At 44.6% G+C, this 18,650-nt stretch overlaps 1 protein-coding gene across 6 annotated transcripts in view; it reads left to right on the top strand.

Annotated features, from left to right (window-relative positions):
- The window catches only part of SLC8A3 (solute carrier family 8 member A3), a 163,883-nt gene that overhangs the window by 28,354 nt on the left and 116,879 nt on the right, over positions 1 to 18,650 (top strand). The window contains exon 1 of one of the 6 annotated variants that reach the window (XM_081121303.1): positions 8,149 to 8,232. The exons of 3 other annotated variants lie outside the window; for them this stretch is intronic. The gene's annotated coding sequence lies outside the window, so the exon portion shown is untranslated. Of the gene's footprint in view, positions 1 to 8,148; positions 8,233 to 8,617; positions 9,153 to 18,650 lie in introns of those variants that run through there. 2 more of the 6 variants (XM_081121304.1, XM_081121302.1) reach the window with 2 other exon arrangements.

The following is an 18,650-nucleotide window of genomic DNA, read 5'->3' as shown; positions in this document are numbered from 1 at the left end:
GAGGCCTGGCTGGGCTTCCATAGGCAGCAGCTGAAATTCTGGAAGGATATCTCAGCTGTGGGGTGTTTCCACTGAGAACTCTGGGGTCTAAACCCCAAGCTGGGCTCCCCAAAGATGCAGAATATACATTCCTCTCAAATGCACATGGGAAATTCTCAAAGACAGATCACATGTTGGGACACAAAATAAGCCTCTACAAGTTCAAGAAGATTGAAATCATATCAAGCATCTTCTTGGACATTTAAACCATGGAATACTACACAGCTGTGAAAAAGGATTCCTGCCGGCCGGGCGTGGCTCAGCGGTTGAGCATCGACCTAGAATCCAGGCGATCGGAGTTCGATTCCAGGTCAGGGCACATGCCCGGGTTGCGGGCTTGATCAATGACTCTCTCATCATTGATGTTTCTGTCTCTCCCTTACCTTTCCTCTCTCTGAAATTAATAAAGATATATTTAAAAAAAAGAAGAAAAGAAAAAGGATCCCTTGCCCTTTGAGACAGCATGGTGGGACCTGGAGAGTATTATGCTAAATGAAATAAGCCAGTCAGAGAAAGACAAGTATCACATGATCTCACTCATATGTGGAATCTAATGAACAAAAGAGGTTGATGAACAAAATAGATCCAGAGACATTGAAGCATGGAAAAGCCTGACGAATCTCAGAGGGGAGGCGTGGGTGGGTGCATGGGTGGGGAGAGATTAACCTAAGAACTTATATGCATATATGCATAACCTATGGGCACAGACAATAGTGTGGGGAAGGCCTGGGGCTGGGAGCGGATGCAGGGTGGAGGGGATCAATGGGGGGGAAAAAGGGACAGCTGTAATACTTGCAACAATAAAGATAAATTAAAGTATTTTTTTTAATGTCAGGAAAGAGAAAAATCCCATTTTTAATAAAAACCCAACCTATAAAATGCCTAGAAATAAAATTTACAAGGAAAAAGACCTAAATAAGTAAAACTATAAAATCTTATTAAAATGTGAAAAAAGATATCTAAGTGGAGTGAGAACTTACTAAGATAGAATAATATAATGTTATAGTAATGTCTACCCTTTCCAAATTAATGTATATACTTAATGAAATTTCAATCGGAATCTCAGTTTGGTATTTTTTTACCCTGAATGTGATGATTTTAAAGATTAGTGGAGGAATAGATGAGAGTAATCATGTAAATTTTTACTGAAAGATAAAAGGGTGAAATTACAATTTGTTGTAAATCTAATGTAATAAAATTAGACTTTATAGTGTGGGGACTGAAGGTACATGAGAACCCTCTGTACTTTCTGCTCAATTTTGCTATGAACGTAAAACTTCCCTAAAAAATGTCTACTTATTTAACATAAATATGTGAGCCAAGAAATGATGGACTTGACACACTGATAGACCAGTACATCAGTGAAACAGAATCCAAATTGGTTTAAATAGATATGTCTTAATATTTGACCAAGTGGGAAAAGGGTAGTTCATTTAGTAAATTATGCTGATGAAATTTGCATCTGAAGGAAAATATACCCATGCATCATACCACACACCAAAGAATCCTAGATAGATTAAAAATCTAAGTGTAAAATATAAAATTTTAGAAAATCAATTTTAGGAAAACACGTATTAGAGTGGGGAAGGCCTTAAGCAAAACATGAAATCCAAAAGTCATAAAGGCCTGAAATTCAGGAGCTCCTTTTATAGAAGATAAACAAAGTTCTATCCCTTTGGGTATTTTCAAGGTCATAGTGCACAGGGAGGAAAGGGAAAGCATGTGAGGTCTGAACCTGGACGAACAGGGAACCTAATGACCAAGAATATTCTTTTGTTTTTTATTGTGAGAAGACAAACTTATGAACAAATTTTTTATGGAAAGATTTGTGAAAAGACAAATCTTTTTACTGTTCCAAAATGGAAGTGAGATGCTTCCTGATATTTTATTTTACTAAGAACGTATGTAATAATTATTTGACATTATATAACAATTTACAATTTTTAATTATGTCCATAGATATTATCTACTTAGAAACTAATAACCCTCAAAGGTAGAGATTCTCCAGTTTGACAGGTAAGTAAACAGGGGCTCATAAATGATTAAGTTATTTATATAAGGTCATATGGTTAGTGGGAGTGTTGGGACCAGAACACATGGCCTCTGACTTCCAGCTCAGGGCCTTTCTTCCACTACACACTTCTTAACATAGAGGAGTTGTTCAGTTTTTAGTCTTCTTTATTGGTTGAAAACAAAAACCCAAAACACAGAACCATTAAAAAGACCATAAAGTACTAATCAAAAGATGAAAGCCATAGCTATGGTAATATCAGACAGACAGTTTAAAAGAAAGAAGTATTACTAGAGATGAAAGGGGAGATAATAACAATTCTAAATATATATGCACCTAATAATATAGTCTCAAAACATATAATGTACAGATCGTCAGACTGAGCCTACAATCATACTGTGAGAGTTGAACATATTTCTCTTAGAAACTAATGGAACATACAGATAAAATATAAATAGAAAAATAGATTTGAACAATATAAACAAATTTTACCTAATAGAAATATAGAACACTATATCCAATAGTTGCAGAATACACATTTTTTCCCAAAGGCACATGGAATATATGACTATATGCTGACCTATAAAGCAAGTTTTAATACATTTGAAAGACGTCATACAGAGAATGTTTTCTAAACACAGTGGAATTAAGTTAGATATTAATAACAAGAAAATGAAATCTCCAAATATTAGAAATTTAGAAGTGCACTCTTAACCCATGGGCTAAAGAAAAAACTCACAGTGGAAATTATAAATGTTTTAATTGAAGGATAAATAAAATTGCAACCTATATGTTATGAAATAAAGCTAAAACTGTGTAGAGTGCAATTTAAAGTTCTATAAACATGGACTTAAAGAGAAAGATAAAAAATCAATGGTAAAGTATCTATCTTAAGAAATGAGGGAAAGAACAGCAAATCAAGCCAAAAGAAAAAAATGACACATAATCGAGATTCTTTTAAGAATGAATGAAATAGACATCAATCCTACATTAGACAAAATCAGCAGTCCTGAAAGTTGTTTCTTTGAAATATCTTGAAAAGACAATAAAATCGTATATCCTAGCAAGACTAATCAAGAAATGAAATAAGAAAGTGGCATAAATTATGTACATCAAAAATTAAAATCATCAGAGAGATGCAAATTAAAACCACAATGAGGTATCACTTCACACCTGTCAGAATGGCTCCATCAACAAATCAACAAACAACATGTGCTGGTGAGGGTGTGGAGAAAGGGGAACCCTGGTGCACTGCTGGTGGGAATGCAGACTGGGGCAGCCACTATGGAAAACAGTGTGGAGGTTCCTCAAAAAATTAAAAATGGAGCTGCCGTTTGACCCAGTGATTCCACTCCTAGGAATGTATCCTAAGAATCCTGAAACATTCATCAGAAAGGATATATGCACCCCGATGTTCATAGCAGCACAGTTTACAATAGCTAAGATCTGGAAACAGCCCAAGTGCCCATCAGTAGATGAGTGGATAAAAAAGCTGTGGCACATTCACACTATGGAACACTATGCAGCTGTAATAAGAAGGATCTCTTACCCTTTGGGACAGCATGGAGGGGCCTGGAGAGTATTATGCTGAGTGAAAATTACTGACCAATCTCTATCATGAATAAAGATACAGAACTCCTTAACACATTATAAGCAAACCAATATAACTCTATTTCAGGAATGTAAACTTGGTTTAACATAGAAAATGAATCCATATAATTTACCACTTCAACATATTAAGAAAAAACAACATACTATCATCTCAATAGGTGTAAAGCAAGCAGTTGATAATATTCACAAGTTTATGTTTTTTTTTAAAACCTTACAAAACTAGAAATTAAGGAGTACGTCCTTAATATCATAAAAATTTTCTACAAAAAACATCCAGCCAACATTATACTTAATGGGAAAATATTGGAAGCATTTTCATTAAGATTAAGAAAAAAACAGCCTGGCCGGGTGTGGCTCAGCGGTTGAGCGTCTGCCTAGGATCCAGGAGATCGCAGTTCAATTCCCGGTCAGGGCACATGCCCGGGTTGCGGGCTCGATCCCCAGTCGGCGGCGTGCAGGAGGCAGCCAATCAATGACTCTCTCATCATTGATGTTTCTCTCTCTCTCTCTCTCCTTTCCTCTCTCTGAAATCAATAAAGATATATTTTTTTAAATGTTAAAAAAAAAGATTAAGAAAAACCCGGAAATTCCTACCATGTCCACTTCTATTTATTATTGTATTTGAGATGCTAGTAGGTGCAAAAATAAAAGATTTGAAAGGAATAAATTTGCAAACATGGTTATGTATGAGGAAAGTGAACAAAATCTATAAATAAACTATTAGAATTAAAAGTAAATTTAGCAATGTCACCATATACAAACTCAACATAGAAAAATCAGTTGTGCCCCAGTTGGTTTGGCTCAGTGGTTAGAACATCGGCCGTTGGACTGTGGGCATGTACCTGGGCTGTAGGCTAGATCCCTGGCTTGGTCAGGGTGGGTGCCAGGGGCAACCAATCGGTCTCTCTCTCTCTCATGGACCTTCCTCTCCCCCCTCCCCCCACTCTCTGAAAAGCAATGGAGAAAATATCCTCAGGTGAGGATTAAAAGAGAAAAGAAAAATCAATCGTATTGTGTTTAACAACAAAAAGAAAACAGTGCCACTTACTTGGCATCACAAAACCTTAATGCCTAACAATAAATCTAAAGATATATGTGTGAGACCTGTACATTGAAAAATCTAAATCAGTACTGGGAGAAATTAAAGACAATCTAAATAAATAATCCATGTTCATGGGTCAAAAGACATAGTGTAAAGATGTCAGTTCTCTTCAAATTGATCTAGAGACTTAGTGCAATCTTAATTAAAATCCCAGCAGGCATTTTTGTGAAAATTGACGAGCTGATTCTAAAATTTATATGTAATTACAAAGGACCAAGAATAACCAAGATACCCATGAAGGAGAACAGAGCCAAAGCACCCACACTACCAGATATCAAGTTATCTCATAAGCTACAGTAATTAAGACAGTCTGATGTGAATAAAAGAATAGAAAAATCAATAAAACAGAGTAGAGAGCCCATAAACTGACCCATTCATACACGAACACTTGGGTTATATCAAAGGTGACATTGCATGTGAAGTTATCTCTTTTTAACAAATTGTACCGGGCCATTTGTAAATCCATATGGGGAAAAACCGAAATTTCACCCCAATTTCACATTAAATACAAAAACAAAATTCTAGGAGAATTGTAGATCTAAATTTGAAAGATTAAAAAATAAATTCTAGAAGATAACTCAGAAATATATCCTGATGACCATGGACAGACAAAGGAACAGGAATCATAAAGCACTTAGGATGAAGAAAAAAAATGATAAATGCACTACATTAAAGTTAAGAACTTTTTATTCATCAAAACACACAAAAATGAAAAGGCAAGGCTCGGACTGGGAGAAGATATTTGCAATGCATGTAACAACAGAGTGCTCATATCCAGAATATGTAAAGAACCCCCACAGGTCAATAAGAAAAAGACAACCCCATAGAAAAATAAGCAACACACTTGAACAGACACTTAAAAAAGAGGCTATCCAAAAAGAAAATACACATATAAAAAAGTTCCCATTTCAATAGTCAATAAGAAAATACTCAGAGGGGATAAATGGTGATGGAAAAAATTAAACTAAATTAAAAAAAGAGAAAGTACAAATGAAAACCACAAATTAAAGTTAAATACACACCTGCCAGAATGGCTAAGATTAAAGAGACTGAGAATACTAAGTGTTGCCAAGAATGTGGCACAATACTGGGGAGGGGAAGGTGTAAATTGTACAAACAACTGAAAAAGTCATTATTAATTAAAGCTGCAGATTCATGAACCTTTTGAGTTAGTGAGTTCATCCTGAAATGTGAGCACATATGTAAATCTGGAACCTTCTTCCCTCAGGCATCAGCATGGCTCCCTCTCCCATCTCCTTTGGGTTCTTACTCAACTGTCATTTTCTCACTGAAGCTTCCAGGACAAACTTCCCTGACCCTCTTTAATTAAAAAGTCTAACAATTTCCCCTCCCCCCCCCAGCAGTCCCTATCCCCCTTATCCTTTCCCCCTGCTTTATATTTTCTACATAGCACTTACCATTTAACATGCCCTATGCATTTTGTTACTTTGTTTTTATCATCTGCTTTTTCCTTTAGAATATAGGTTCCATGAGGGCAGGGATTTTTATCTTCATCGTTCACAGCTGTATCCCCAGCACTTAGAATAGTATCTGGCACATAGGAGGTGTTCCACAAATAAGCATTTGTTGAGTGAAATAACATGTGTAAAAACACACAGTACAGTGTCATAGCAGGCATTCAATAAAAGCTGGTTTCCTTGCCTTCCTTTTTGTTAAATTATAAAATCCAGCATGTTTCAAGGTTCCAAAATAACCCTAGGTAACTCCTTGAAGTTGGAATCCAATAGGGACTCATAGAATCAGCCAGAATACTTGGATTCTGTATTGGTTAGGGAGGGCTGCCATAACAAACTGGGTGGTTTAAACAGCAGAAATTTATTTTCTCACACTCTGGAGACTAGAAGTCCAAGATCAAGGAAGTAGCAGGCTTGGTTCCTTCTGAAGCCTCTCTTCTCAGCTTGTAGATGGCTGACTTCTTGCTGTATTTCCATGTGGTCTTCCCTCTGTCTGTGTGCCCTAATCTACTCTTTTTATAAGGACACAAGTCATTCAATTAGGGCTCACCATAACGACCCACTTTAACTTAATTACCTCTTTGCAGTCACATTCTGAGGTACTGGAAGTTACCACTTCAGCATAGGCACTTGCTAAGGGGGAAGGGGGACAGCATAGTTCAGCCGGTAACAGTGTCTATCCCCTGTTGAGTTCTGTGATTGGATGGAATCCCTCCCTTCTTTGGGCCTCAGTTTCCTCCCAGCTTAAATGAAGCTGTGGCTCTTGCTCCTGAAGCTGATGATAAATAGTTTGCTTGCTGGCTTTCCTGTGAAAATCCTCTTGAGTTCTAGCACAACCAGAAATAAAGGAATAAACAATGGCAGACATTGAAGGCCAACTGTCATCAAATTTACTGTTTTCCAACCCTGAATGCATGTAGTAGAGAAGGGAAAATAAATGAGAGACTACGTAGTGTTCAACAGAGAAAGTCGGTTGTAGAACTTACTGTGGGAGAGAAGCAGGGCTGGGAGGAGAAAGAGAATTAACATATTTGGGAATGACTGTACCAGACTGATCTCACTGAATCCTCACAACTCCTTGAGGTGGATATCATTACTGCTTGCATTTTACTGGTGAGGACACAGCGTTGGGTTTTGTTATTTCAGTCTACCTAGAACTCAGAGAACCCACACAAGTCATTCTGCCTTTAGCAATGGTTGAACAAATTCAGTAGCAAGGCACCTGGCCCTAGGAGGTGCTGATAATTGCTAAGTATTATTTGTTGGCCCCTCATACTTGGTTTAGGCAGCAGAGGCCTGAGAGAAACAACTTCCCACTCATTCTGTCCCAGAATCTGCATTGGGGTCTCTATGAAAGGCCAGCGACCATGATCATTTTAGATCTGTCTAATGCCATGGATAAACTAGGGATGTGAAACCCCATTCTCAGGAGAGGCCTGCCCACCCCTCATGCCTCCAGGACCAAGCCTGACAAATATAGCAGAAATTACAGGCATCTGATTTAAGGCTACATGTGTACACTTCGCCTGAGCCAAGCCCCAAACCCTAGTTCTGCTGCTGCATCAAAGGACCATCTCTCTCCCAGGCTCCAGGCCCAGAGTAAGCAGCAATTTGGGAGACAGCCCCCTCTTATTTTTAGCCTTAAAAACCCCAAACCAAAACATGCCAGCGCTCACCCAAGCGTCTCTCACAAGCTGTTGTTTGATTTGGGTTGAGAAAATGACAGACTGAGTTCTGCACCAAGAACAGAAGAAAAAGGGGAAAACGGAGTTTTCTTTTCCCTCCACTGCCAACCTCCATCTCCCTCAACTCCTCCCCTGGGCCTGAGTGGACCCCGCCTGGGTAATCGTCCCCTGCTATATTTAAAAGCACAGATGTGTTTGGTGGAGACTCAATTTCGGAATAGCAGACGGCGTCGCCTAAGGACGCGGAAAGCCGGTGCCGCGCCCGCCTGCCCGCCTGCTGCCGGGAGCTCCGGACTCCGCGGAATCCAGGTCAGGACGCGCCGCCGCCCTGGAAGTGCCGCTGGCCCGGAGGAGCCGGGTGCCATGCTCCCGTGCTTGGGTGGGTGGCCGCGGGCTAGGGTTCCGTCTGCACTCGGCCCCCGGGGCTCTCCGGACTCAACGAGGCGCAGGCTTGACTTCCACCCCGCTGGTCGCGAAGCTGTCTGAAAATTCCCCCCATCGGCGGGCGAGGAGAACGACTCGCGGCTCGCCGTTCCGTGCGGCTCGCCCTCTCCCCGCTGATAGGGTGACGTTCGGTGTGGAGGCTTGGAGATTGGCTTTTTGATTTGGCTGCTTGCTGCAGCTTAGTGGGCAAAGCTCTCGGCTCGCCCAGAAACCAGCCCCTCCGCGCGTCGCCTCCGCGCCCGGCGAGGCCGAGACGTCGCCCGCGGTGACGGCGTGCGAGGCGGGGGGCCGCGCTCCCCCAGCCCCGGGAAAGCCCCGGCGACGCGACTGCAAGCCGGGGTCCCTCGGAGCCACCAGTGCGCTCCTGGTTGCTCGCCTTCCTGCCCCTCCCGGCAGGGATCCCCCCCGCTGCGGGCGGCCGGGACTCCGGGTCTCTCCCGGGCTTAGTCCCGAGCCCCCGGTCGAGGATTTCCGGGGGTCCTCGGGCGGGTTTTCCCTGCTCCTAAAATCCGCGCCTAGGGACCCCTCCCCAGGTGCCCCGCCCCGGCCCCAGCCCTCGCGCTCCCGACGCGCTGTCCCGCAGCTCCCTGAAAGCTGCGAGCCCGCGAGCCCTGGCCAGCGGGCGACGGCGGCCGACTGACATGCCCCGGACGCGGCTGCGGTCGGCGGGCAGCCCGCGGGGGCGATGAGCCGCGGCGGCCGGTGAGGAGCCGGGCGGCGGGGGCATCGCACACCTTCCTCACCCCTTCATTTGCCCACTCCGCTCGGGAGACCCAGAGGAAACGGTGAGTAATGGGGTGAGCCTCTTGCCCTTCCCCCTCAGCCTGCGGCCGAGGCAGGGGAGGCAGAGGTTGAGGGGCTTGGGGGTGTCCCCAAGAGGATTTCAGCTTGTGAATAATGGTATTAAGTTATTTCTCAAGATCATTCATATGAACTGCCTTCCTGAGGGCTTAGTGCCTGAAGAGGTGGGGGGAGGGTGCCCCGGAAAGTGTACGTTGTATATGCGGTGTTGGGGGGGGGGGGCGTTCTGGCAGAGTGAGTGTCTAACAGGGGTTCAGGTGGGGCGCAGGAAGAGATGCCTGGGCATGTGTGTGCAGTCGGGTTAGTGGCGGGTGCGCATTGGGGAGGCAGACTGCTGTGTTGCGTGCTGGATGCGTGTGTGCTGGCTGTGCCAGGGCGTGTTGTGCTCCTGGGGCTCTGAGTGCCCACCGGGTGGGTGTGGGGACTAGGAGAGGAGCGCGTTAATCCATTCGGCGCGCGCCCGCGTGCACACAGGCACGCGCGCACCCCAACGTCCGGACTGCACGGCCGCGGGTCTGGAACTGCAACCCCAGCGCACCCGCCCGCCGCGGCCAAAGGGCGGGGAGGAGGGTTTTTCCTGTTCTGTGCTCCAGACAGCGGTGGTCTGGGGGGTTCTGGTCAGGTGGAAAGAAGCGAAGTATGTAACACCGCCCCCCCCCCCCGCGAAACATCAACCCCCCCCGCGCGCGCGCGCGAACACACACACACACACACACACACACACACACACACACACACTCACTCACTCTGCCACAGGCCCTCATTCAGAAGCTAGAGCCGCTCCTGCAGACCCTGCCTGACCTGCCTTGAGTACCCAAGCCACTGAAGAAGATAAAGAAAGCTATTTAGTTCAGCGGGAAAAAGAAGCTTTTTGTCTTTATTCACTGTGTTTTATTTTTAACCATGGAGGGCTGGAGTGTGGTTAAATACAACAAACGCCTTTAATGCAGTGCCATAAATTTACCCGTTTGCTGCCCGTCTAACTTACTCCCCCTTCATTTCTCTCTCTTCTGGCGATTAAAAAACACACACACACAAAAACAGAATGTTTGGTGATTCTGTCTCCTGGGCAGCAGGATTGAAATTGGTGACAGTTTTTCAGGAACGCGCAAACCACAGCTGGGAGCAAGGCATGGAGCTCCTGGGTGGTCAAGAAACGCCCCAAGAGGAGGGAGTTGTGGGTGGGTTACAGGAACACATCTGGCCTACTGCTGGGGCACCAAAAGGGAAGCCTCGGGCTCTGGCAACCTGGTGACTTGCAGCCGCATGTGATTAATCTTCCACAGCTGTTGTGCCCCATCTACTTGAGCTGAGCTTTTGTTTACCTCAATTTTCAAATATAGCTGCTGCGCCATGTTCTTCCTTAAATAGGGGATCAGTTCACTAGGTATGGGCACTTGGCCTCTCGCTGGCCCTTCCATCTGCCTGCTGCACTGGATCCAAGTTGGAGAGGAACTTGCTTCTTCATGTCTTGCAGTTCTCCAAATGAGGATGGTTGAAGATCAGAGCTCGGGTGAATGGGTGTGGGGCAGATCACCCAGCTCCTCACTGCAATCTACGTTTCCTCATTGTATGGGCTATCCCCACACAGAAGTCCACTCAACAGTCTCATTTTTCTTTAAATAGAATATAGATATGGGCTTGAGAAGAAGCAGATGGAACCTACAGAACTGAACTTTGTTGAAGTGGTTCTTGAACTGAATGAAGATGGAAGGCCATTTATGCAGTTTCCTCTACCTGGAGCACTTCATTGTCCTTCCAGCACTCCCATACTCCAACCCCATCTGTGTCTAATGTACTCCTGTTCATCCTTCAGCTCTTACTCTGTTGGTTACTTCTTCAAGGAAGTCTTCCACACCTTCTCTGACTAGGCCAGATCCCCTTATTTAATTTAATTTAATAATTTATTTTTAAATATATCTTTATTGATTTCAGAGAGAGGATGGGAGAGGGAGAGAGAGAAACATCAATGATGAGAGAGTCATTGATCAGCCGCCTCCTGCACGCCCCCTACTGGGGATCGAGCCGGCAACCCCGGGCATGTGCCCCTATCATGAATCGAACTGGGATCTCCTGGGTCATAGGTTGATGCTCAACCACTGAGCCACACCGGCTGGGCCATGTCTCCTTATTTTATATACCCATAACTCGGACCTATTATTTTGAAGTAATTTAAAAATGTACATTAAATTTATTAATGTGATTGAATAATGCCAGTTACACCTCTAAACAGTAAGCTGCATGAAGGGAGGAAAGATAGCTGGTGAATTAATTCACATTGTATCCCCAGGGCCCAGCACTGTGCCTATCATGGAATAGTCGCTCAGTAAATGTTGTATTAAATAAATGGACTTGGAGGGACGAGTTACATCTCTTCTCTGCTCATGCGCCTCTGAACTCCACTCTGGCATCTCTTGCACTGCCCTCTGCAGCTTTCTGGATAGAGAAGGGAGAAGAGGGTTATCAACCTGACCCTGTAAAAACATTCCCTTCTCCCAGGCTCTTCCCTGGGCTGGGACCCTAAAGCTGAGGCAGTGTCCTCTTGCCCTGGCCCTTCCCTGTCCTTGTGCAAGGCGGTCCCTTATACAGTCTCTGGGCACAGTTGCTGGTATTGTCCATGGATAGTCATTGTGGGCATTGTTCCCCTGTCTGAATTGCCCACAATCTGGATTTGGAGGGAATGTGTCACACATCTTGGCTTCTCTTCAAGCTACCAAGGTCAGATAAGAAGAGAGGATAGCTTCATTTTCACTCAAGCCTGGTTGCTTTGCCTCGAGGTTCAAATATTGGGTGAAGTTCAGAAATACATTGGACTCCATAAGAAAAAGCATTCATTTATTTGTACAATCAGTTATTTATTCAATACATGTTCAGCAACAACCTACTCTGCCAAGCATTTGCTGGGTACAGAGGCAAACAAAATGGAATGGTTCCTTCCCTCATAAATACACATTAATTCCAGCAGGGATAACCAACTAGTGAACAGGTAATTACCATCCTTATAAAATGATTCCTTTCAGTGGAGGGTAAATCCTGGGGACAATGGAAGCATGTAGGAAGATCGCCTCTCTGTATTGTCTTCAGGAGGACTTCTAGGGACAGCTGATCCCAGAAAGAAAGGATGGGGTAGGAATTGGCTTTGGTGAAATCATGGAGGGGGTGGATTCGGGGAGAAAGTGTTATGAGCGAAGGGATCAGTATGGAAGTGGACAAGAGTTCTTCCAAATGATTGAGGACAGAGGCTAAAATTCAGGGAGATGAGTTTGGAGAAGCTCTAGGGGCCAAACCTTAAGGACTTAAACTCCATGCTAAGGACTTCCACTGAGTTTCCTGTGGGGGCTTAGGAAGGTTTTTAGTATCGAAGTGCAGGCCAGATTTGCATTTTAGATAGTATTTGCATTTAGATAGAGACTGGGATGTAGGGAGAGAGAGGGAGGCATGGAGTTAGGAGGCTGTGGTAGAAACTGTAGGCTATCATCCTGGTGGCCTGTGAAGGAGGGTAGGGGATTCCTTCTGTTTTAGCGTACAAACCAGAGCTGTCCTTCTAGGAAGAAGTTCCACTATTTTTAATGGGATTGGTTTATGTTTGGTTGTCTGTTTTTTGAATGGGCACTCTAAACCCAACGCTGGGCAGGGCACCTCTGGGGAAAGAAAAAGTGGCTCCAGCAGGTGTAAAACACTTCCTGGCCGACTGAGCTGCAGAGCAAGGAGAACCCCCAAAGATATGAGATCTCTGGGGGCTGAGGAAGGCCCCAGGAAGGAGTCTGGAACGGTAAGAAGTATTTAGATCCATAGTTAGATCCATAGAAATGACAGAGCAAGACAGACATCTGGATAGGAAGAATCAAATGTGTGTGTGTACGTTTTGGGAATGTGAAGAGTGAATACAAGCTAATTCCAGTATCAAGGGTATTCAGATATGGTATACAGAGTCCAGTCTACTGGGGAAACAGCTCTGTTTCATCCTGGACATAATTTAGAATGGGCCAAGTAGCATGGACTGCATTGATACTCGGAATTGACAAATAGGGCTTTCCTGGTCATGCGGGGACTGGATCCCGAAGTGGGACTGGAAACAGTAATCCTGCCCTGGCTTTCACGTGGTAGTTTCCAAGCCACTTGAGAGGAGAGGGCCTCAAAGTCACGCACTGCTATGTTCGTCTTAGAGGATGAAGCCAAGCAGTGTGAGTTTGGCTGATGTTCTTCCTTTGCACCCTGATCTCTCCCCACTTTGTTTCTCATCCTTCCCTGTCACTACTCTTCCTTCTCCCCCTGCATAGGGCCGGGGATCTAGCCCTGAGCTGCTGTCATCAACTTGCCCCAGGCTCTTTCTCCTTCAACATTGAATCCCTCCCTCTAGTTGTAAGCATGCTCAACAAACCCCATCCTAAAATGAACATCACTTGTCCAGTTCCATCCCCCATCATGCTCTCTTCCCATCTTGCTTTCAACACACTCTTGCTGTTTTAGAGTAATCATCTTGTCTGTATTTTCTCATCAATCATTCATTTAGCCCCTTGCTTTCCCACTTTTTTCCACCTCTGCCCAACTCTAATCTGCCAAGGACTTCTTATTTCCGAAAATATAATAACTTATTTCTATCTATCTGTCCACCCATCTATCTTCTATTTATCTCATCTCCCCTGCTCTCTCCACCCCGTCAGATAAGATTGACCATTAGCTCTCAAAACTTTTCCCTCTTGGCTTCTATCATGCTGAACACTCCAGTCCCACTAGTTCTCTGGGTGGCCCTGCTCCACTTCCTCTACAATACTCTCTCCTTCCCCCCGATCTCCCCTTTTCCGTTAGCTCTGGGCATCTCCCGCCATGGTGTGTGCTGTTACTCCAGCGCGGACAGTTCCGGGCCTGTGGCCCCAGCTCTGCAAGCCCAGCGTGTCTTGTTTCCAGCCACTTGCCCAATGTCTCCAATAGGCATTGTCAGCTCCTCATGTTGAATTCTTTTTTTTTTTTTAATCCTCACCTGAGGATATTTTTTTCCATTGCTTTTCAGAGAGTGGAAGGGAGAGAGGGGAAGAGAGAGAAACATCGATGTGAGAGAGACACATCGATTGGTTGCCTCCTGCATGAACCTCGACCACGGCCGGGGATTGAACCTGCAACCAAGGTACTTGCCCTTGGCTGAAATAGAACCCAAGACCCTTCAGTTTGTGGGCCGACGCTCTTAACCACTGAGCAAACCGTCCAGGGCTCAAGTGGAATTTTTGCTAAACAGACATCATCCTTTTTTTAAGGCGTGGCTCCTCCTGACTTCCCACTTTCTATTGATGGCACCAGCCAACCTCCAGTCACCGTGGCTCAAAATCCTCAAGTTTATCTTTGATTGCTCTCCCTTGTCCCCTGAGTATTGCTAATGTCTGTTAAGTCGATTCCCCTCCATTCTATCCATACCACTACAGCCTAAGTACAGATTTGATAGCCTCTCACATAATAATGAAGATAATAGCAATTATTATTATTAAAGCAGCCGGCATTTGTGTGTGTACCACCTGGCAGCTACTCTGTTGCAAAGTGTTTCACATTGATTTTTCCATTCAATGCTTACCACACCTGTATTCAGTAGTTGCTATTATACCATAAAAATAGCTTTCTGACATCTTCTCAACTTCAATGGCCCCTCCCAATTCATTCTAATTCCTGTTGCAGGATTCCTCTCCTAAAACACCCTTCTAGGCTTGTCACTTTCCTACAGAAAAAACCTTGAAGGGCCTCCCATTACTTGCAGCAGTCCCAACTCCTCATATTCAAGGCCCTCCCGTGGCCTGCTCACCACTCTATGTCTGGTCTCATGTTTTACAGTTTCCATGTGGGGACCTAGGTAAAGTTGTTCTTTTCCCATCTGTGCCTTGTTCACCGTTTACCTTTCACTGACAATCCTACCTGTTCGTTAATGTTCAATTCAAATGCCTCTTCCTGATGGGAAGGCTTCATGCATAAGCAGTTCCTTCCTTTGAATTTTGATAACATAGTATCTGTTTTTCATGTGGCTCTTATACTTATTGAAATGCAGGGGAGGGGAGTGGTTTGTTTTGTTTTTTTGCCTGTGACTCATTGCCCCTCCTTGACCAAGTGCCTTTTCTTTCTCCTACTCCCAGTTGCATGATGCCTGAAACACAGTGGGTATTCAATGAAAAACAAAGGAGTGAATTAATGAGTAACCTGCCTCACTTTTGAGACAGGTTAAACAAGGTCAGGAAAGGGTGGTGGTGGGGAGGGTCTATGCCATTTATCATAAAAGAAGCCAGTAGTGGAGTAAAAAATCAAACCAGGCCCTGGCCACTGTGGCTTAGTTGAGCATGGTCCCATGCACCAAGAGATCGCTGGTTCAATTCCCAGTCGGGGCACATGCTGGAGTTGCAGGCTCGATCCCTAGTAGGGGGCATGCAGGAGGCAGCCAATTGATGTTTCTCTCCCTCATCCATGTTTCACTCTCTCCCTCCCTCTCCCTTCCTCTTTCTCTACAATTAATAAAAACATATTTAAAAAAAATCAAACCAGGAATAGGCAACAAGGTGTCACAGAAGCAGCACTGAAATGGAGGAAAGAAGGTTATGTTTCGGTTATCACTTCTCACAACTACAGGCAAGACATACTTCGGTTCTCTGAGCCTTGCATTTCTTATCCATCACAAGAGGTTATGTTGGATGTGTTGACTTTTAAGCTACCTCCCTGGACTGACAGTTCTGTATTGTGAATCTTGTTCCACACCCTGTAGATTGCCTCCTGCTAAGAGTACTTTTAGTGCTAACAGTACTTTTGTTTCAGAACCTTCTACCTGTAATTTGAAGCCCCCAGTGTATCTGTTATCACATTGGGTCTCCAGTGGTCAACATGGCCAGCTAACTTGACTATCTGGATGTCTGGCCAACGAGGCACTCTGAGCTGGTTGAGTGCCCTGATGGCCCTAGGCTGGCACTTCTGTGTGGAGTCACTTCCCACTGCAACACTCCAGGGCATTCATGGAATACCTAATAGTGCTCTAAGTCCCTAAAGGCTCCAGTCAGCCCTATCTCAACCCCTGAGCTTCTGCCATTCTTTTCCATCCAGGAAGGATGCATTTAGAGCCGTGTAGAATCTGTTGAGAGTCTGCATGGAACCACTCTGCTCAGTAGCTTTCCAGGGGCTCTGCCCATCGCTTACCGTATACCGCACTTCCCTGTGAGAAGAAGAACCATCTGAGCCAGTGCCTCCCAGCCTCTCAGAAGGAATTAATCGGGGAGTCAGCTTCAAGGGGAGCCATTAGAAGAGTGTGGAATGAGCATGGCAGCAAAGACAGCAGCTAGATCTGCCATAAGAGTCTCAGGCATCTGCTCTCAGACCCTCTTGTGAAAGGGGGACCGAGAGGACCCTCATAGTTGATTGTATCAGAACATCCTCTAGCCATGTCTCAGAAAGATCACTTTGACTGCTTACCAGAATCCATTTATTCTTCATTCAGGCAATGATATGAGTTAATTCCATATTTCAACATTTAAAAATTAAGAGAAATTAAATGGTATTAAAATAAAGCAGGCTCCTGGAAAATGATCTGAGCAAAAGGTACATAAAGCTAATCACCAGCTTCCCCCTGATGGGTGGGTCACAGGGCAGAAGGATATCGGCCCTCTTTCTGTGAGCCACCCCAAAAGGTAGGACCCAGGTGCTTCCCGCTGGGGAACAGGCAGGGGCAGGAACAGTGACCCCTCAGGTTGCCCTGGGTTCCTCACTCCCCTGACCCTCCCTGATTTCCTTTCAGTGGCAGAGGATGTTTTCTCCTGGTACATGACACTCCCTTCAGGCCTTGTGGGCGGAGACCTCTGGTAGCCAGGAGACCAAAGTTTGGTTCTGGCTCCATTATTTATTGGCATGGAGACTTTTGGCAATTCACTGAGCTACGATTTCTTCATCTGTACAAATATACTTACAAAAGGATTAAATGAGATCATGTGAGTGAGAAGGCCTTTGTAAACTGTTGGCACATAGTATTGCTTAATATTTATTGAATGAATGATGCACTATAAAGGCTTGTTATCATTATGCCACACACTGAGGAGAAAAAGTAAGGTGGAGAGAGGGGATTGAGAAGGAATTGTGTTTGAAAACAGCCTCACAATTGCCGTCCAAACACTGTGTGGTCCTGTTGGTTTTATGAATGAACAAAACTACCCGCTATCTGAGGTCTGGCTTTAACCATTGACCTCTCTACCCTAAGGCTTCCCAGCAAGTTTGAAGTCTCCCCTCACAGGTGCATCTGTCCACACGTAATCCTGCAGACTTACCATTGATCCATTCACCAAATATTGACACTCTGCCAGGCTCCAGTCATACTGTGGTGAACAAAATGGACAAGTCTCCTGCTATCATGGAGTTTATAGTCTATGATAAACCAGTGAACAAGTAGACAAAAACAATGATGATTTCAGCAAGTGATATGTGCTATAAAGATGAAAAGTGATGTGACAGTATTGGGGAGCAGGGATAGGATAACTTTTAGATAAGATGATTGGGGGAAGCCTCTGAGAATGGGGCATCTGAGACCTGAATTACATTTAAAAGGTGATCTATGGAGATCTTCTGGGTAAGGGTGTTCCAAGCAGAAGGAATAGTAATTGCAAAGGTCCCAGGGCAGATGCATGCTTGGCATGTTCTAGAAACATAGAGAACTCCACCTCTGTTGGAGTGGGGTGTGGACCCAGCAAAACGAAGTGGTGGGAGTTAAGGGCAGTGAGTTAGGAGTCAGTAAGGGGGTGGGAGTTTCTACAGGAAGAGAAGTTTGCAAAGGATGGCATAACCTATCTGATTTACATTTGTTTTTTGAAAATATGTTTTTATTGATTTCAGAGAGAGGAAGGGAGAGGGAGCGAGAAATAGAAACATCAATGATGAGAGAGAATCACTGACTGGCTGCCTCCTGCATGTCCCCCACTGGGGATGGAGCCTGCAACTCGGGCATGTGCCCTGACCGGAATGGAACCGTGGCCTCCTGGTTCATGGGTTGACGCTCAACCACTGAGCCACGTCCGCTGGGCTGATTTACATTTGAAAAAGACATTTTTGGCTGTTTTGTGGAAAGTAGAATGTAAGAGTTGGGGCAAGATTGGCAGCTATTGCAGTAGTCCAGATGTGAGATATAAGAGTGAATCTCCAGTAGCTAGAGTAGTGTGACACACGTTTGGCACTCAGTAAATCTGAGAACACTTCTAGGCAAGAATGATCCTCAAAGAACCCACATCTGTGATGGGCACATAACAAGTGCTTGACGAACGAGTCTGTGGGCAGAATCAGTCTTTCTTGTAGTCACTCTAGGACTTGAATTCATCTCAATATTTTGGAGCTTTTAAAAATACTTTTTAGCTTTGGCCAAGTGGCTCAGTTGGTTGGAGCATTGTCCTGTACACCAAAAGGTTGTGGGTTTGATTCCTGGTCAGGACACATAATTAGGTTGTCGGTTCGATCATCGATCGGGGCGCCTAAAGGAGGCAGCT

This window comes from Miniopterus schreibersii (genome assembly GCF_964146895.1).
Source record: "Miniopterus schreibersii genome assembly, chromosome: 1".
Lineage (NCBI taxonomy): Eukaryota > Metazoa > Chordata > Mammalia > Chiroptera > Miniopteridae > Miniopterus > Miniopterus schreibersii.
Note: the sequence above shows the minus strand (reverse complement) of the source record. Positions and strands in the feature narration are given on the sequence as shown.